This window comes from Carcharodon carcharias, chromosome 10 (genome assembly GCF_017639515.1).
Source record: "Carcharodon carcharias isolate sCarCar2 chromosome 10, sCarCar2.pri, whole genome shotgun sequence".
Classification (NCBI taxonomy): domain Eukaryota; kingdom Metazoa; phylum Chordata; class Chondrichthyes; order Lamniformes; family Lamnidae; genus Carcharodon; species Carcharodon carcharias.
In genome coordinates, this window is record NC_054476.1 from 42,084,711 (window position 1) to 42,106,493 (window position 21,783).

A 21,783-nucleotide genomic window follows, 5' to 3' on the forward strand; every position below is an offset into this window, starting at 1 on the left:
TGGGTGGACACCCCATGCCCATGGTCTCTAAAAGATCACAGCTGCCCTCAATGTCTATGCTGCCGGCTCTGTCCAGGGCTCAGTCGGTGATCTCTGCGGTGTCTCCCAATCGGCTGTCCACATTTGTGTCAAGCAGGTCACAAATGCTCTGTTCAGGCGTGCACTGACCTTCATCCACTACCGCTGGGACAAGGCCCAGAGGCTTCGCGGCCATCGCTGGCTTCCCCTGCGTCCAGGGTGCAATAGACTGCACACATGTGGCCATCAAGATGCTAGCAGGTGAGCCTGGTCCCTTCGCCAACAGGAAGTGCTTCCATTCCATGAACGTGCAGATATTGTGTGATCACAGGATGCTGATTCTTCAAGTCTGTGCAAGGTACCCAGGCAGCTCCCGCAACGCCTGCATCCTCAGACACTTCCAGGTGCTGGGGCTCTTCAGTGCTCCAGCCTGGCTGGATAGATGGTTGCTGGGAGGCAAGGGCTATCCCCTCCAAAGGTGGCTCATGATGCCTCTCCAAGAACAGAAGTTGAGCAGTGGTACAATAGCCTCCACAAGGGCTGTGGTAGAGAGAGCCATTGGTCTTCTCAAAATGTGCTTCAGATGCCTGGACCGTTCCAGGAGCGCATTCCAATACCTCCCAGATCGAGTGTCGCTTATAGTGGTTGCATGCTGCGCTCTGCACAATCTAGCTCTGCAAAGCTCTGTTGATGAAGAATATGTAGACAGAGTGGCTGGGGTTGAGCACGATGAGCTCAGCAGTGAGTCCGAGGGTGAGCATGCGCAGGGAATTGATGAGGGTGCACAGGCTGACTCGGGCATGCTCCAGGGAGGTAGGGACAAGGAACCTTTAGCTACCACAGCACATATGGATCTGCGACACAAGCCTGGCATGTATCCTCCATCATGGAGACCTCACCTGTCTGGATAGGAGGATTGGCGATGGACGCCGTGAATAAGTCTAAAAGACACACAAATCAGTCATCAAATCTCAGGAATCCATACACTATTCCAGAAAAAGAGTCACCCAGAGCCATTTGAGATGACATAAATTTAATATTCTAACCAAAGTCCCCTCACATAACAGAAATAACATTGTGTTGGACTTCACACAAAGCTTGAAACAGAAAAGCACCAGTGATGAACCCAGGGTGTGCCAAAGGTGCCTTCATCTTTTGTTTGCGGGTGCTACAACTTCGTGGTGCCCCATCACTGGTACTGACATCTGTGACAGCCTGCCCTCTCTGATGTCCTGTTGGCCTCGATGACCTTGGCGGACGTCCTCTTGCCTGTCGAGCCTGTGCTGGCCCTGCCTGGGAGGGAGCTGCCAGCTCTGCAACTGGCATCTCCCCAGTTGTTGCAGCCTGATTGGGTGCTGCAGTCACCAGGAAAGGGGCGGAGGAGCTGCCGGCCTCATCCGCAGTGCCCTGAGAGGCGCCAGCAGAGATGACAGGCAGTTGCTGCGTCGACGCGAGGTCCATTTGGCCCTCCCTGCTTACCATAGATGGACAGGCACCGAGGTGGGATACCTGGTAGCCAAACCACTGCCCACACAGGCACTGACCAGATGAAGTCAGTGCCACTGTGAGGGTGTGGAGGTCTGAGCGCAACCCCAGGAATGCCTGATCCTGTACCTGGAGCTGCCTTTCCATGAGAGTCGTCAATCTCTCCACGGAGGAAGCTTGGCTCTCATCCATGATGCTCAATGCATCAGCCACGGTCCGCGTAGACTCCTCCACCACTGACACCAAGCCAAGCAGAGCCTCATGTATCTCCTCCAGATGTTCCCAAACACCCGGCTGCATGTCAGCACTTGGCTGCATCGCCCACAACTCCAGAGGTTCATCATCTTCCATGGACTGAGCATGTGCCTGGGCCCTTTCAGTCGTCTGACTGCAGGCGCCATCAGCATTCTCTGTCTCCACCAGCTGCTCCAGCGACTGTGAAGTGCCCTCACCACTATGACCCGGGACACTAACCAAAGATATGATGCCCACCGAGGTGCAAGTATCTGCGCTGGTGTCTGCCTGGCAGAGATAGTGTGACGCTTCTAAAAGTGTAACTTCATGCCCCTCAGGTGTCAGAGGGGGCCCCTGCTGCTCCTCCTCCCGGCCGTGCGCTGATGGTGCTGAAAGGAAGGGTAAGGACATTCGATCAGTTAGCCTGCAGGCTATGTCAATGTACACGCCTGTCCCCCGGTTCATCATGCGCTCATCATTCCACACGCACTGGGCAAGCCATGTTGGTAATGTCACTCACTGAACAATTAGCAATGGCATGGATATTGGGAGACTACTGTTGATGTGAGTGCTGGCCATAAATACCTGCCCGTGGAATCCCAACCTCTCTGGCTCCAGTGGACCTGGGCGCGTGCCGCCTCTCCAGGTCCAGTGCTTCTTGCTTAAAGCGGCTGAGCATCAACATCTGGCCTGGCCCACCGCCAGTCCTCAGCCGCTTGGCACTGTTATGAGAAATCTTCGCCTGCAAATGAAAAAAATTGCATTGATAAGTGATACTAGTATTGTCAATCTCCTCGTGGCTGGCCCACCCCAAGCCTAGTTGGCCATTGCAGGTCTGCAGTGCTGGTGGCTGGCATTCTCACAAATGTGCCTGGTGTGTCCTTTCCCCTGCACACATGCTGCCTTCATCACAGTTGTACCAGCCGTTGCAAGGAGGCACAATGACGTGGACCACAGAGGGCAGCACATCCATCTGTGCCACAGGACCTTGAAGATCCCCTCATGCCATGTCATCACCCTGACTTCCACATGTCATGGCGTTCAACCAGTGCGCCTGACTGTCGCTCCTTCAGGTTGACCCCACCACAGTCACATGGGCATCACCCCACCACATGCTGGCGGGGGGAGCCCATCTCATCATAACTCTCTCAAGCTGACAAATGCATAAGCAATATCTGGTGGGCCGTCCAGCTAAGGACATACGCCATCACTGACTCATTGCACTCAGGCCACTCAGACATGGGTGGTCTCCCAACAGGGGAGAAGGTTACATTTTGGGTGCAGTGAATGATGTCAACCTACTACTCACCCTTCCTGTGCGCAGCAGGTCGTTAAAGCGCTTGTGGCACTGGATCCATGTGCGCTGCACCACGTCGTGGGAGCTCGTGACCTCCGCAACCTCTTCCCACACACGTTTGGTCAAGTAGGGTGGCCTCCTCCTCCTTTCCTCGGGGACAAGCACATCCCTCCGTGCTGCACCTCCTTGAGGAGGGCAGCAAGGCACTCATCAGAAAACCTGGGTGCACAGTGGCCACCTGCCCTACCCTCCTGCATGGCTGTTTCAGATTTGCCTTGCCCCCAACCTCTGGCCATGTACAGCAGCCTTGGTGGGACTGCAGCTTGGCCTTTAAACAGGCTGCCAGGTCGCAATTGGACCTGGCAGCGATTGCTGCCCTCATTCACTTCTGCTGCCCCCGGGGAGTCGCCAAAGACGCTGGGCGGGCCTTAATTGGCCTGCCCACACAAAATGGCGGCGAAGTCCCGGTCGCCACCGTCCACTCCCGCACGCCCTGCTCGATATGGGGAAAATTCTCCCCTAGAGTTTTGTCTCCTCCTCAGCTTTTGATAAACCAGCATGAAGCAGCACTGAAGTAATCATCGATGTACCGGAGAAAGAATTGTGGAAGGGGGCTGGAGTAGGACTGGAACAAGGAATGTTCCACATACCCCATAAATAGACAGGCATAGCTGGGGCCCATGCGGGTACCCATAGCCACAACTTTTATTTGGAGGAAGTGAGAGGAGTTGAAGGAGAAATTGTTCAGTGTGAGAACAAGTTCAGCCAGACGGAGGAGAGTAGTGGTGGATGGGGATTGTTCGGGCCTCTGTTCGAGGAAGAAGCTAAGGGCCCTCAGGCCATCCTGGTGGGGGTTGGAGGTGTAGAGGGATTGAACGTCCATGGTGAAGAGGAGGCGGTTGGGGCCAGGGAACTGGAAATTGTTGATGTGACGTAAGGTGTCAGAGGAATCACGGATGTAGGTGGGAAGGGACTGGACAAGGGGAGAGAGATAACGAGAAATGAGTTCTGTGGGGCAGGAGCAAGCTGACACGATCGGTCTACCGGGACAGTTCTGTTTGTGGATTTTGGGTAGGAGATAGAAGCGGGCCGTCCGAGGTTGGGCGACTATCAGGTTGGAAGCTGTGGGAGGAAGATCCCCAGAGGAGATGAGGTCAGTGACAGTCATGGAAACAATGGCTTGATGTTCAGTGGTGGGGTCATGGTCCAGGGAGAGGTAGGAGGAAGTGTCTGCGAGTTGGGGTATGTGGAACATTCCTTGTTCCAGTCCTACTCCGGCCCCCTTCCACAACTCTTTCTCCGGTACATCGATGATTACTTCGGTACTGCTTCATGCTCTCGTCGGGACTTGGAAAAATGTATTAATTTTGCTTCCAATCTCCACCCCTCCATCATTTTCACGTGGTCCATCTCTGACACTTCCCTTCCCTTCCCTTCCTTGACCTCTCTGTCTCAATCTCTGGTGATAGACTGTCCACCAATATCCATTACAAGCCTACCGACTCCCACAGCTACCTTGCCTACAGCTCCTCACACCCCGCTTCCTGTAAGGACTCCATCCCATTCTCTCAGTTCCTTCGCCTCCGTCGCATCTGTTCCAATGATGCTACCTTCAAAAACAGTTCCTCTGACATGTCCTCCTTCTTCCTTAAGCGAAGTTTTTCACCCCCCGGTCATTGACAGGGTCCTCAACCTTATCTGGCCCATCTCCTGCACATTCGCCCTCACGCCTTCTCCTCCCTCCCAGAAACATGATAGGGTCCCCCTTGTCCTCACTTATCACCCCACCAGCCTCCACATTCAAAGGATCATCCTCCTCCATTTCCGCCAACTCCAGCGTGATGCCACCACCAAACACATCTTCTCTTCACCCCCCCCGTCGGCATTCTGTAGGGATCGTTCCCTCCGGGACACCCTGGTCCACTCCTCCATCACCCCCTACTCCTCAACCCCCACCTATGCCACCTCCCCATGCCCACGCAAAAGATGTAACACCTGCCCCTTCACTTCCACTCTCCTCACCGTCCAAGGGCCCAAACACTCCTTTCAAGTGAAGCAGCATTTCACTTGCATTTCCCCCAACTTAGTCTATTGTATTCGTTGCTCCCAATGCGGTCTCCTCTACATTGGAGAGACCAAACGTAAACTGGGCGACCGCTTTGCAGAACACCTGCGGTCTGTTCGCAAGAATGACCCAAACCTCCCTGTCGCTTGCCATTTCAACACTCCACCCTGCTCTCTTGCCCACATGTCTGTCCTTGGCTTGCTGCATTGTTCCAGTGAAGCCCAACGCAAAGTGGAGGAACAGCTCCTCATCTTCTGACTAGGCACTTTACAGCCTTCCGGACTGAATATTGAATTCAACAACTTTAGGTCTTGACCTCCCTCCTCCATCCCCACCCCCTTTCTGTTTCTTCCCCTTTCCTTTTGTTTTTTCCAATAAATTATATAGATTTTTCTTTTCCCACCTTTTTCCATTATTCTAAAATATTTTTAAATCTTTTATGCTCCCCCCACCCCCGCTAGAGCTATACCTTGAGTGCCCTACCATCCATTCTTAATTAGCACATTCGTCCGGAAGGCTGTAAAGTGCCAAGTCGGAAGATGAGGTGCTGTTCTTCCAGCTTGCGTTGAGCTTCACTGGAACATTGCAGCAGGCTAAGGACGGACATGTGGGCATGAGAGCAGGGTGGTGTGTTGAAATTGCAAGCGACAGGGAGGTCTGGGTCATGCTGGCGGACAGACCGAAGGTGTTCCACAAAGCGGTCACCCAGTCTGCGTTTGGTCTCTCCAATGTAGAGGAGACCACATTGGGAGTAGCGAATGCAGTAGACTAAATTGAGGGAAGTGCAAGTGAAATGCTGCTTCACTTGAAAGGAGTGTTTGGTCACTTGGACGGTGAGGAGGGGGGAGTAAAGGGGCAGGAGTTGCACCTTATGCAGTTGCATGGGAAGGTGCCATGGGAGGGGGTTGAGGCGTACTGGGTGATGGAGGAGTGGACCAGGGTGTCCCGGAGGGAACGATCCTGTGGAAAGCCACTGGGGGGGGGCGGGGTGAAGTGAAGATGTGTTTGGTGGTGGCATCCTGCTGGAGTTGGCGGAAATGGCGGAGGATAATCCCTTGAACGCGGAGGCTGGTGGGGTGATAAATTAGGACAAGGGGGACCCTTTCATGGTTCTGGGAGGGAGAGGCAGGTGTGAGGGTGGATGCGCGGGAGATGGACTGGACACAGTTGAGAGCCCTATCAACCACCATGGGTGGGAAACCTCAGTTAAGGAAGAAGGAAGACATGTGAGAGGAACTGTTTTGGAAAGTGGCATCATCAGAACAGATGTGACGGAGGCAAAGGAACTGAGAGAATGGGATGGAGTCCTTACAGGAAGCGGGGTGTGAAGAGCTGTAGTCGAGGTAGCTGTGGGAGTCGGTAGGCTTGTAATGAATATTGGTGGACAGTCTATCACCAGAAATTGAGACAGAGAGGTCAGGGAACGGAAGGGAAGTGTCAGTGATGGACCATGTGAAAATGATGGAGGGGTGGAAATTGGAAGCAAAGTTAATAAATTTTTCAAGATGCAGATGAGAGCATGAAGCGGCACTGAAACAAACATCGACGTACCGGAGAAAGAATTGTGGGAGGCGGCCTAAGTAGGACTGGAACAAATCTAAAAAATCTACCCCAGTGTTCATATCATACTCCATTAAAAGATATCAAACAGTATTGTGTTCAACAAGACTGTGTTTGCAATAATGTAAAGTTTGTGTAAACCTCCAAAGTCTGTTTGGCACAGGAAGTATAAATCTAAATAATTCCAGCTCTCAAAAAATTAGGAGTCATTCATTTTCCTCCTCCTTTTGAAATTATTTTTCTATCTTGCACTCCATCCTTCTCTCATCATTTTATAGTATTGTTTCGTGAACTATATATTTAGTTGCTTGGTAGTACAGGACTTGAATATTGCTAACCAATCAGCACTCCTCTCTTCTGTAGTATAAATTATTGTGATTGTTTGAAATCTGGCATTCTTGTGTTTGTTCTGATGTGTGCAAGACAAAAAGCTTCAGCAACGTGTCTCTCTTTTCAGCAATTTTCAACTGTATATTCATTGAAATAATTTTTATTTTAAATAAAATGCAGTAGGCTCCATTTGACAACTCTCTAGCACATTAGTTATCCCTCCTGATACATTCATTCGTAGGAAATCCATGCCAAAGAACCCTTAAAACACATACTTATCAAATGACCATACCTTGCTTGATTGCAAGGCTTTTCACTTATCCTGCTTTATTATTAGGAGGCAAATTTAATTTTAATTTAGTAACAAAAACACAAATGCAAGTGGACAAAAATCTAAAGTAACACAATTGTGTGGACACCACCACCACAAGGACTGCAGAGGTTCAAGAAGTAGAGTCCTCCATATTCTTTGGATAATGTGGATGAGCAACAAATGCAGCCTTGCCAGCTTCAGTCACACTCTGAGAACAAATAAAAAGATATGTTTGAGTATCAAGTTTATGGATGTTGGATTAGATTTAAACATTTGAATGTAATGCTCCTGAGTTAATTAGAAAACCTGTATCCGTACTGTATTGTTTCTGCAGTCATTGACCTCATTGGCAGGAAGCTGAAAGCCTATTGATCTGTCTAAGACTTGAATTCTACTCTCATATCTGGGGAAGCACTTCTAAATTTTTTTTCATTCTCCTGGACAGGACACAAGAAAAAGCCTGTCTCTCACTTTTTAAACCTCCAATCTCTCTTTTTCTTCATTGCAATCTTTCTGGCCATTATTTTATTGACACTACTATTATCGTTACTCCTCTGAGCATTAACTCCTTGTTTTTCCCAAACACCCTTCACATATATCCTCCTTTGTTCATCTTCAATATGTAGAAATTTGAAATATATTGCAACTCACTCTTTATCAGAACCTCAAAAGTTTGAAATTCCTTACATTTCAGTATTTCCTTTCTCATACAACCCACAATGTTTTGAAACTCATTGTTATGTTATTTAATCACTCGTACATGATTTGCCTCATCTCCTGTCCTACATTTTTAAATCATGGTCATGTACTGCACTTAATTGGCCTTGGCCCTTCACCTAGATTTCTTAAGATGTTTTATAAAAAGTACATTGTTGGTTTTAGATCTTAAACTGCGTTAGTTTGTATGTGGAAAATTAAAATCGTAATCCATTACATATCACATCTTATTTATTTGCTTGAAGAATACAGGATCACTGAGGTACAATATCTGTCAGATAAATCATATACTAACAGATCTTTTACTTGGTCCATCTGTAAGAAAACATCTTTTATGTTTCACTGTTATAAACATTGCACTTCAGAGTGTTATAGGAGATAACAGACAATAATGTGGTTTATGATGGTACATGGGTTTGGAGGTCATTGAAACGTGTATGACAGTGCCAGTTGCACATTGGATCATAAATAGCAAAGGTTCAGGGAAAACTTTTGAAACCGATAATAGCTGGGCCACTTTTGAAAGTTTATTTGTGAATGGATGACCTTTGTGTGGAAGATTCTCCAACTCGCTACAGCACGAAAGACTTGCATTTATACAATGCCTTATCAAGCCTCTCAGAAACATCTCAAAGCATACAATGGACTGCTTTCAAATGCAGTGATAATAGTTCTGCAATTCATTAGTAGTTTGATACTCTTTCACACAGAAGTGGATTACCTCTCAAGTATGACATTGAAGTAACAAATGCTCTGTTTGCAGAGAGAATTTCACTTCGTAGTGGCATTGGAAAATGGTAAATAGACCAATCTAAAAAGCAGAACTAAATTTAATACAACAATAAAATTACCTGGAAAAACTCAGTAGGTCTGACAGCATCTGCGGAAAGGAACACAGTTAATGTTTCAAGTCCGTATGACTCTTCAACAGAACTAAGGAAAAATAGAAAAGAGGTGAAATATAAGATAAACTGGTTTGGGGGTGGGGGGGCGGGTGGTGTGGGGTGGGGGGACAAGTAGAGCTGCATAGAGGGCCAGTGATAGGTGGAGATAGCCAAAAGATGTCATAGACAAAAGGACAAAGAGGTGTTGAAGGTGGTGATATTATCTAAGGAATGTGCTAATAGGTGACATTAAGGGTAGAAAGCAGGACGAGCAAGATACAGATAGCCCTAGTGGGGGTGGGGTGGGAGGAAGGGATCGAAAAAGGCTAAAAGGTAGGGATAAAACAATGGATGGAAATACATTTAAAAATAACGGAAATAGGTGGGAGAAGAAAAATCTATATAAATTATTGGAAAAAAGGGGGATCGGAAAGGGGGTGGGAACGGAGGAGAGAGTTCATGGTCTAAAATTGTTGAACTCAATATTCAGTCCGGAAGGCTGTAAAGTGCCTAGTTGGAAGATGAGGTGCTGTTCTTCCAGCATTCCTCCTAAATTTAATTCTTTCTTTTAGACACATTCTTTTAAATAATAGCACCACCTTCAACACCTCTTTGTTCTTTTGTCTGTGACATCTTTTGGTTATCTGCTCCCATCACTGCTTGCTTGTCCCTACAACCCCCCCCTCCCCCACCACTTCTCCCCCAACCCCCCCCCCCCCCCACCTTAAACCAGCTTATATTTTACCCTCTCCTATTTTTACTTAGTTCTGTTGAAGGGTCTTGAGGACTCAAAACGTCAACTTTGTTCTTCTCCGCCGATGCTGCCAGACCTGCTGAGTTTTTCCAGGTATTTCTGTTTTTGTTTTGGATTTCCAGCATCCACAGTTTTTTATTTTTACCTCCTAAATTTAATGTTGTTTTCAGTTGGAATTTCTTCTCTCAGAGGGTTGTTTGTTAGTTTTTGGAATTCTCTTCCACACAGAACGGTTGAGGCTGGGTCATTGAGTATATTCAAGGCTGAGTTAGACAGTTTTTTGATCTACAACAGTGTCAAAGGTAGGCAGGAATGTAGAGTTAAGGTCACAATCAGATTGGTCATGATCACATTGAATGGCAGAGCAGCCTTGATGGGCCAAATAGCCTACTCTTGCCCTTATTCCTTATGATTATGATATGCATGAGAGATTGCAGAAAAGATTCACAGGAATGGTTCCAGGGATGAGGAACTTCAGATAAATTGGTAAAGTTGGGACTGTTTTCTATGGAGAATAGAAGGTAGAGAGGAGATTTGATAGACGTATTCGGAATCATGTACAGGGTTACAGGGAGAAGGCAGGGGACTGGCACTAGGTAAATTGCTCATCTGATCTGATGATTATTAAATCCTGGGTGTCTAATCTGGCAGAGAATATTCATTGGATTAGGATCTTCAGGCATAAAACATGCCAAGGACTAGCAATTTAACAGTGGGACAGCCTCCACCCAATCTGCACAGGCATTGATCTCACTCTTAAATTTGTGGTACCCATTTTTAGGCATTCCAAACAGATACCTGAAGCAGGTATTAAGCTCCTTGATTATATTAATGAAGGCCTTTTGAAGGACTTTTTTCCAAAATCCAATCCTGTTGGGCCTCAGAATTCTTCAATGGCTCCCAGTTTGAGAATTTACCTAGTCTTCTTGTGGATTCAGGAAGAGCAGGAGTGCTGCTTAATTCTCCAAACGTTGTGATCCTCTTTGTAGCAGGTTGGTCTAACTCCCCCTCCCAGAACTGCTGTTATTTTAGGTAAAAGAATACCTGTCATACATGAACATCTTACCTCTTCAACAAAATAAAACGAGAATTTCAGCAATAACATCCCATGCACGATTTGCCTCAGCTTTCCTGACTGCCAGCCTGCAGAGCAATTCTGATTCTCTCGATTTCATTTTTTTTCTCTTGTTTGGTAATGGGCAGTTTGCTCAGTCCAGCTTTGATTTTGACAATCTCCTTGTCTTGAAAAGACCAATTCATTTGATCAGAAGCTTTCCAGTGGGAAAGCCATTGTGTGTGAGATGAGAAGCAGAGTAGTGCAGTGGCCAGCCCATCACTTTTGTCTGAATGGGTAATGTGAACTTTTTCAGCTGAAAAGGCAGGAGTGCGAATTGCTTGTTAGGCCACATGATCAAAAGTCACTGTCGTACTTTCTCCCAATCAGTCCTCTCACTGCCCTGCTAGGCAGACATGATATAGATTTTCCTTCTCCTTGTATAGACACTGGGCCAGCTCGACATATGAAATGTTACAAAATTTACAAGACACATTCCATCACTGGGTGATTTGTTTAGCGTTAGGTATGTCTTTTTGACCTATCAGAAGGTGATTTCAAAAATCCTAAAATGTAACTTGGTTTGTCATCTTCATACTTTTAATTCTCTTTTGGGGAAAAGTTGGGAAGTATTACCAGGCTAATTATCAATGAATGACACCATGAATGCTCCTTCCCTGGAGTAGGAATTGAACACTGAACTTCTGGCTCAGAGGCAGAGGCACTAACCACTGAGCCATAAGACCACCTAATGTATTGTCAACTGTCTATGACAATCCAGCTGGCTTTTGTGTTGTTGTTGTTGTTGTCAATGATATATTGTCGATGCAATGCTACTTATCAATTTGACATTTTATGTATTGCCATACCAAAAATCTCTTGTTTGTGAATGGTGAGTTCAGATTCTGCCAGCATCAGCTCCAAACCTCATTGAAGCTTGGGCCAAGCACGGACAGAAGAGCTGAATTCTAGAGGTGAGAGTGACTGCTTTTGACATCAAGGCAGCATTTGACCATGTGTGGCGGCAGGAGCCTTAGTAAAATTGAAGTTAATGAAAATTTGGGGGAAAACTCTGCACTGGCTGGAGTTATAACTAGTCACAAAGAAAAATGGTCATGGTTGTTGGACGCCAATTATTTCAGCCTATGACATTACTGTGAGAGTTCCTCATAGTAGTGTCTAAGTGACTGGTGTCAACCGTCTTCCAGCAACTTCGTCAATGACCTTCCCTTTATTATAATACTAGAAGTCAGGATATTTGCTGTTGTTTACGCTGTGTTCAGTTTCATATGCAACTCCCAAGATAATGAAGAAGTTTATATCCGCTTGAAAAAAAGATCTGGGCAACATTTGGGCTTGGACTGATAAGTGGCAAGTAACATTCACACCACACAAGCACCAGGCAATGTTTATGTCCAACAGGAGAGAATCATACTACCTCCACTCAACATTCAGAGACATTACCATCATTAAATTCCCTACCATCAACAATCTGGGGCCTCACCATTGATTCAAAACTAAACTGGATCAGCCATATAAACTCTGTGGCCAGAAGAGCAGGTCAGATGCTGGGAATTCTCTGAGCAAAATTTTTAGCTTGGTGGGCGGGCACGCGCCTGACGTGACTGAACATAAAATGACATGCAATGACAGGCCATTAAAAAGTTAACTAAAGAAGAATTTTTGATACCCGTCCAACCTTATGGTTGGCAGGCAGGCGAAAAGGCCAAGTGCCTTTTTTGCACTTTTTCGGAAACCTCGTCCACGGGTGGGATGAGGTTTCCAAAAGCAAAAAAAAATTTTTTTAATTTAATTAGAAACCTGTCCCTGCTCATGTGACAGAGTCATGTGATGTTTTATAACATAAAATCTTAGTTTAAAAAAAAATCTGTTCAGCTCTGTGCCTCAGGGAGATTATGAAGTGTGCACTCACGCGCATGCTTGAAGGTCATGCTTGCCCTGCTCGCACTCCCCCCACCGTCTGCACAGGCAATGCTCAGCACTGCCACTCGCGTTTCACGCTGGGCGAGCCTTAATTGGCCCGCCAGTGTGAAATCGCCTTCCAGCCCCGATCACAGGCAGTTGGCTTCCCAACCAAGCCTGCCCAACATGGGTGAAATTCTGGCCCTGTAATGAGTGATTCACCTTCTGACTCCCCAAAGCCTTTTCCCCATCTACAAGGCACAATTCAGAAGTGTGATGAAATACTCTCCACTTGTCTGGATGAGCAGCTCCAACACCAGCCAAGATGCTGACCATCATCCAGGAAAAAGCAGCATGCTTGATTGATACCCCATCAGCACCTTAAACATACACTCCCTCTGCCTCCAGCACACAGTGGCAGCAATGAGCACCATTTACAAGTTGTACTGCAGCATCTCGCCAAAGTTTCTTTGATACTTTCCAAAATCCCCAACCTCTGCCATCTAGAAGAACATGGGCAGCAGGCACATGTAAAAATGTCCACCAGCTCCAAGTTCCCCTCAAAGTCACTCACTACCCTGACTTAGAAATATGTCATCGTTCCTTCATCATGGGTCAATATCTTGTAACTCCCTAGCCAACAGCCCCGCGGGAGTGTCAACACCGTATGGACTGTAGTAGCGCAAGAAGTTGGCTCACTACCACCTTCTCAAAGGCAATTAGAATGGGCTGTAAATGGTAACCTTGTCAGTGGACCCGCTTTCCATGGATGCATAAGGTTTTAAAAAGTACCTAGAAGTTGAAAAAGAAGCTTAGTTGAATTCATAAGTGACTTCACTAAAGATCTGTTGTGCCGTTGGTACATCCTTTAGAGCAGTAGCAGTCAGCAGCACAGAGTTATACTGGCAACTGTGCACTACTATTGGCTTAATCTACCAGGAGCTTGGCACATTCATACTTACACAGTATGAATCGTTATTTTAAAGGTCTATGGAATCTTGATATTTTGATTACAAAAGAGTTTAGAAACTTGAGATAACATGATGATGTCATGCTTGTTCTCCTGTCTGCTATTGCACAGCCTAGTCTAAAATACTGGGGTACTCACTAGGAGGATTGTCACCCCTTCAAAAAAGCATTTGAAAAGGAAATGGTTCTTTCTTTTTAAAAGCAGAAACAAGGCCATCACTGTTATTAAACAAATGCCGTCTTCTTGATTTCTAAATTACCAGTGTTCTCTACTTCAGTGTGGATGCTGTGCCCAGATTACTTCTTTGTATTTTGGGTGACATCATTAAGAAAGTGTCACTTTTGGAAATGACCCAGGCTGTTGCAGACATTGTGTGGCTTCACATGGGCCTGTGGAACAATGCCAGTCCTTTCAAACATTATGATAAAATGTTTATTTGAACTGAAAAGACGATCTCTTCAAAATACAAAAACGCTGTAAAGAGAATACAGGAATGCCTTAAAATGGAACAGTTTATCTTTAAATAACTTTATACAATGGATTTAAAGTTTGCAGCTGGTCCTTAGATAGGCTTTTCCTTTAGAGCCCATCAATGTAAGCCTTCCACTGTCTCAAATTTAGTTTAGTTAACACTGGTGAATACTGCATGCCATTCCATTTTCCATCCTCCTCTCCTACTCCCCAGTATCACCAATGTCTGATTGCGACACAACTTCTGCTCTTCCTTATCTGAGTTGTGGTGGTGCTGTGCATTTGAAAGATGGGAAGTATTACACGTTACTTAACCAAATAATATATTAATAAAGAAAAGCAAACTATAATCACCTTCCAACTTGCATCCCTCCTTTGCTGGCACAGTTCCATAAATTTTGGCCAGCCTCTGGTACCTTACTCAAGTGAACATCTTTCATGCATAAGCCAGGTCAGTGGGTGCTAGCAGGTCATTTGAAATAAAAGTTATCACATCCAAGCCTTATCTTGTCCTCACCTAATAACCACACGCGTACTTTTTCCAGCAGAGACACCGGGAATGGAAAACTTCCCTTTTTGTTTGTCCCCTCTTCCTTTCCTTGTCAAGAGCATTGAAGTCAATAGTAACATCCCTATCTTTAACCTTGTATGGGATTACTTTACTCACCACAGACCATGAATCAAAACTGAAATATTACTGGATTGTATGTTTCTGTACCATGTCAGGGGTGCTGGAAAACAAATTTAAGAAAATAGAGATTTTTTTGAAAGTGCTGTGAAGTTAAAACCAACAGCTGCTGGTGGCTCAATGGAACTTCAATGCAGTGTTGAAGGTTGGGATTTAGGGGAGTGGTCTGACTATGTTGTGGTTGCATCTCATTCGTGCACGTTGATCCTTCAGACTACAAAACAGAAAAGTAACTTGACCAAACGCTTGAGTGTTGAGTCACTTCCCCATGTTATGGAAACACCACACTCATATATACATACTCCCATACTGTCTCTCTCACACACACTGCAGAATTAGAGGGCACACACTTTATGGTAAATCTGGGCATTGGAGAATAATTATAACATTCTATTTAAATTGTGTTTAAATGTTGTCTTTGTGGTTATTGTACAATCACAAACAGCAATTTAATGTCGGCATTTAAAAAAAACACAGCATATTATATCCAGGCTGACTCTAAATATAGGAGTGTCTTATTAAAAAGGCTTATTTAATGCCTTATATAGCACAAAGAGTACATATGTTTTAAATTCAAATGTAAAATTTCATACATAATAACTTATCTAGTGACTGATTGTGTGTTAATAGAATAATGAATGATCCTGCATGCCATGTACTGAAATAAGGGACAGAAAACTTTAAAGTAATGAGGTAAAAGCGGAATACTTTAATTAGCTTGAAGTCCTTATTGTTATTTATTACCCTATTAATGGGTAGGCCCGCACATACTTTGAATTAAAAGCAAGTATCATGTATGTTTTGAAGAACTGACTTCAATTGATTACACTCGCACTTGTCGATCATATTTCCCGATTTCTCTCTCTATTGATGTAGCTAAACTTACGTTTCTGTAAGTGAATACTGAATGCAGTGATGTTTATACTGCTTTGTACTATGTCAAATGGCACACCCCCAACTGTCTTATTGTTTTATTGTGAGTACAATGATATCTGTCTCCAGTGACCACCATTGCATCAGTGAACTCCTAATTCTAGTACATGCATGGATCCAATTTAAACCACACTTAAACTTGTAACCTACTTTTTCTTTCAGGTGCTGATTAATGTCCTAGAAACTTCCAATATTTTCTGTTTTATTTCAGAGTTCCTTCATTGACAGCTGTTTTTCCAACTCATGTTTGACTTATTGAGTTTATACTGAGATTGGCAATAAGGGTCTCTGATGAAATGGTCCTTTTGACAGCTGTCATTGTTTGTATTACATAATTTTCTTAAAAACAGGAAATTAACTTTTGATTCTGACTAATTTTTGTCCACTTCTGGTGCTATTGGTCCATGTTTCATCAGGCAGGGAAGGGTGTAGTACTTGAGTCTGCAGTTTCTTCCTTCAGTTTAAGTTTAAAACAATCATTTTTATTTTTAATCCCCAAATATGGCACACACTGGAACTGGAATCTTTGGCTGTTATGTGATGATGGTTCATGGAGGGTCAACATCAGAAGCAATAGCTGTGTTATCAATGGAGCCTAAGGCCAGCCTGTGTTGGTCAGTTGCTCCTTAGATCTGTTCGAAAAAAACAGGCACATGTTTTTGAACTTCACTGTTCAGCCAGTGATTACTGCCTTGTCTGTCCTTGGTAACATTTCAGACTTCTTGTCTGCTCTAGACTGATTCTGTGCTTGGAAAGTGAGTCCTATCTGAGCACGATAATCATCAGCATGATAGTATAGAGAACACTGACTATGGGAACCAGTATTACATTGAAGACCTTAAATCTGTCATTGTGCTATGGAGTCTGGTTCAGAAATAGCTAAGATTTTTTTTAAATGAAAAATCAGTGTGAACAAGAACAGATGTTTACGTGCTTAACTTTATCTGTTGTGATCCCATGTGCAGGGGTCAGGAAGGGCAAATGCTAGGAATTGTGCTTAACATGCCAATGACAAGATAGCCTGTGTAGCATTTCCCAGAGTTAGAGCTAAAAAAAATCTTCCCTTTAAAATATTTTCAGTGCTTAAGGACATTCCACAAAGCCACAAGGTTTTGCATGACAGATGTTTAAATGTCACATAACAGAACTGAAGGAACCAGGGCAAACGGTATGGTCCTATGTACATGATGGGAATTCTAGGAAATGGTGTGGTTCTGTTAACAAGAAGGGGATTCTGGGAAATAGTGTGGCCCCATATACAGGATGGGAATTTGGGGCAATACATATTTATTTTTCTATTTTTCTGCAGCTTGATTTGGGGACTATACAACAGTTTTGTTTTGTGTTGCTGGCTGGAAGTATTTCCAAATTTACTCCCCTTCTCTCCTGCTCTCACTAACTAACATTGGGATTCAGTTCTGTGGACAGTAAACATCCTGTGGGTATCTTACCCAAGTGGGCATTCTTCATGTCTGAGCCTAGATCAAAAATATTGGCAGACTATTCAAACAAAGGGGCAATCACAGAATAACCTGGAAATTTGACTAGGTCTTGTAGAACCCCCGACGGAACATAACTGGCTGGCTGTTTGTGTAGTTTTTCCAGCAATTGCTCTGGTTTCCCACAGAAGTTATGGCAGGAGATTGGAAGAGCGAGCTCCTGCAAAATTTCCAGGCCAGTGTCTAATGAAGCCTTGAGCTGAGTTAAAGTTTGTTGTTGAAATGAGGCATATTTGATCCAAGCTATGTGATGGTTAGAAAGTTCTTATGTTTCAAGGTGGTTCAAAACTCAATTCATTTTAATTTTGTCTGTGGCTTAATGACAATGCTGAATTTATACCCGTCAATGCATGCCACAATATATTGTGCCAAGTGCTGTGTATAAAATACTCATTGACACATGATAATAAGTCTATAGTGAGTGATCCAGCAGGTTTTATACTGGAATGGGACACAAAGAGCTAATTCAAGCATGAAGTGAGAGCTGCTGGATTCATTACCAGAGCCATTCATACGTGGTGGGGGAGGACCCTATTTTAACATTTATTTTACATAAACAGTTAAGAATTTTGAGTTTGTTTTTGAAACCTCACTAGTTTGCTCAGTTCTTTTATACTGACCCCTTTAGGAATTTAAAATTTGTTCAGCAATTCAAATATCTTTTACAGACATCGATGGCAGATACCACCAGCTAAATGAGAATATCAGCTTTTACCCATATGTAGCAAATTGATCAATTGCGAAAAATGAAGCCAATACACTTTTAATTTTTATCCTGGTCTGTTCTTAAAAAGAAAGACTTTTCCTATGGTCAAGTTAGCTTGTCAACATTCACTGTATGGGTTCGGACATGAAGAATTAACATTTGGTTAAATCTTCCATTGACTATTTTCTCAGCTGTATCTTTAGGAGATTAAAAAATAAAAGTGGAAAAGAAGATAAAAAGTCAGATAGTATTCTAAATAGGTAAACAATTAAGTCTCCACTCAAAATACAGGTTCAGCCAAGATGGGGATTGCTATAATTTTAATCCTTTTTAGTGACCCTTTCATTGATTGCATAATTCGGGAATTCTGAGGATCCAAACCCAACAAATGCATTATATTACATTAGGTGCTAATGCTGCTAACTTCCAGACCATTGACTGTTGAGGAATTGATTGTATACTCCTAGATACTGTTGACAAGGTGACGACTATCTGTGCAAACAGGAAATGTTTCAAGAACACCTAGGGCAGAATTTTCTGCCTACCGGGTAAGTGGGCCTGACCCAATCTCCGGCGGATGGGGAGCCGATCCCCGCTGGAGAAGTGGGCTCCGCTGCCATTTTACATGGGCGGGCCAATTAAGGCACGCCCAGCATGATGTCCGCCGGGAAGCGCTTCCTGTGCAGGCAGGGGGGGTATTCCCCAAAAGCGAGAATGCGGTCTCTCGCGCATGCTCATGTCAGAGCGCACATCTCCCTGAGACTAAGTGCTGCCTCAGGGAGATCACTGACAGTTTTAAAAACGTTAAAAATAAAAAATAAAAAATCCTTAACATGTCTCCCTCGTGTGACAATGTCACGTGAGATGAGACAAGTTCATAGATTACACTAAAACTTATTAAGCTTTTTAAATCCCTACATGAAACCTTATCCCGCCGGTGAATGAGGTTTCATGTTTTTTTCTATTTGCCGTCGGCGCTCCTGGCCTGCCCATCAACCTTAAGGTTGGACGGCAGGTCCTTTAATTGTTTCAATGATCGTGTCAATGGCCTCAATTGGCCATTGACAGGTTGGCAGGCCCACAGCTGTCATTCTACGTGTCGGCGAGCGGGCCCTGCCTCCTGCTTGCCGACGGCAAAATTCAGCCCCTAGAGTGGGTTTCCATTGGAGGGGCTGGAGAGGTTGGGGTGAGGAAGTGGTGGTGATGGTTTGTCACATGCACTCACTGGGCTATTTTAACTCCTTTTGTTTTATTTTAACGCCCTACCTTGTCACTTTCTATGAAGGACAGGTGTTAAAAAGTGCCAACTATGGCTACCGGTAGGCAAAGATTGGGCTGTCCTTGGCCACCTGTTGGCTTTGAGGTAATAGTGGGAAGAGTTATGGGAGAGTCTTGTGGGAGGAAGTTGGGTGGGTGTGGTGGGGGGAGCAATGGGGGTGTGGTGGGGGGAGCAATGGGGGGAACATGATATATTGAGCAGGGAAACCCAGAACTTTCCTTGCGGGATCAAGACGTCAGCTCCAACTTCTACTGGCCCCAGGAAAGAAAGGTTCAGATGAGCTTCTTACAGCATTAAGCCATTGCAGATCTGCTTCTGCCTAGCAGGAAATTTACAGCAATTTCCCCACCTAGACCCTGCCTAAAATTGTATTGGAGCCCTATTGACATAATAAAACTCTGATTTGCATAAATTTATGAGATTTTCATCTGCTCTAGGCAGCCACCTCATAATCCTGCAAAACCCTGCAGGTTAATGTTTGGTATGTGTAAGCAGGTAAGTAACCTGCTCATATTTAATGGGTACCTACAAGGTTTAAATCAGGTGGGGTGGGTTAAAATTGAGTCTGCAATGTGAAACCCTATTCAAAATGTAATCAGGAACAGTTCTCCTGATGGCTAAGTGAGTAAATACACTACCGCATATGGGACTAATCTTCATACTAACAAACATGGTCCCTGGTTCAATCCCGAATCTGGGTTGAATAAAGGTAGGCATGTAGCAATTGGATTCAGCAATCCTGGACCAGCGAATGGAAAAGATAAGTCATGGCTCCCACTTTTGATTATTACCCAGTGGCGTCCACTAGAATGTACGTTTGGATTGAACTTGGCTGTTATGCCATCTATCGCTGAATAAACTGCCAACATTGACTCCCTGGAGTTGAACGTGAAAGTGTCTACTTTGTTGAGATGCTGTAAGGCAGTCAGAACCACTGGAGCTATATGTCAGCACCTTCACATGAGAAAAGGAGCAAGTTAGAAAGGAGAAATAAAAAATTTTAAGTCCAGCCTTTATGATACAATATGATTATAATAACAGCATTTTTTTCTTTTACAATGTTCCTCTTTTGTATATTTTGTGTTTATATGTAAGTGCTGCAATATTAAATTGGTATGAATCAGAACATTATGTAGAATCCACTTTGTAAACTCCAAATCTATCAGAACAAGCATGTAGAATGGAGCCTCTTGTAAAGTGATGGGTTGCCAAAATGATCTATGGTTCCCCAATTGTTGTTGCTCCTTTGGGAATTCTGCAGATTGCCACATTACTGAGAAATAGACAAATAAAAGGTAAATGTTCACTGGTAACAAATACAATTTGGCTCAAAATTGTTTAATCCAAACTGAGCTAAAAACATCAAATCTGATTGTAACCTGATCATATTAAGATGCTACAGGTATTTAGTGGTCCAGTGTGTGAGTTACCTCACCCTATCTAATTTACATGCTACAGGTATTTGCTGTTCCAGTTGTGAGCCTGACCTTATCTAATTAACGTGCTACAGGTATTTACTGCACCAGTATATTAGCTGTGAGCCTGACCTTATCTAATTGAAGCTATTTGCTTGTCCACAGTATCAATCCTGAGCTTGAATTGATCTAATTAAAGTGCTACAACTATCTACTCCTCCAGTGCACCAACTGATCTATTCAAAGTACTGGTTTTCACTTCATCCCTAGACTTGAACTTGACATGGTCTAACTAAAGTGCTACAGGTATACACAGCTCCAGTTATTTGTCTTGACCTTGGATTGATAACAATCAATGTTCTAAGTCTAACTCCATGATAACATTGAAACTTGGGCTCACTGTAAACATTTGTTTCTTTTCAATATGTCCACATCAGCACTGGAAATAACGAACAAGAAACCGAGTCTGTTAAAATTCAAACCAAAGTGGCTGCCTCTTGGGAGGAAATGGACAACTTATCATAATATTTATACTTTGGTCCTTCTAAATTGTGCCCCAAAACTCACTATTAGGACAAGGACAAGAATTCCCTTGACATCAGGTTCATTCAAACAATGACACATAGGACAAAGGGCCAGAACTTTTACAGTGTATTATTTATGCACAAAGTAATTCAAACTCCTTCAAAGCAACATGCTTAAGATACCATACTGCCCAGAAAAATTACCTTTGGTTTGATGTGCTTTCTTTAGCTCTGCTTTCCCACATGCATTGTTTACCCTCTTTGGAATTGGCTTGTTTTCAACTGTTTTTGAATGGATGGTGGCATGGAAAATTATATTTTAAACATAATCTAGGATGGCTGAAAATGTTTCAATATTTAATTTTACACATTTTATTTTGACTTTTTACATTGAAGGAAGATTTCTGTCCCAAACATTTAGAATAATCTAAATTGGGAAATATGTTTTTTTTTCTATTTTGAAATATTGAACATTGAAAATGTTAGAAGACCTGATTCAGTACTTGAAAAATTTAAAGAAACTTTATGTGAAACACTTTTGTATTAATATGATTGCATGAAGAATGAGGAAACTCAAGATTTGGAATGTGGTGCTTCTCCATAGCCTGACATCTCCCTATCTCTGAAACGCTCTCCACTTTCACAACTTTATTAGAAATGTGGG

The 21,783-nt window shown here is 43.9% G+C and overlaps 1 protein-coding gene across 13 annotated transcripts in view; it reads left to right on the forward strand.

The window, feature by feature from the left end:
- Positions 1-21,783, forward strand: part of sox6 (SRY-box transcription factor 6) — a 724,678-nt gene that overhangs the window by 351,493 nt on the left and 351,402 nt on the right. The window lies entirely within an intron of this gene.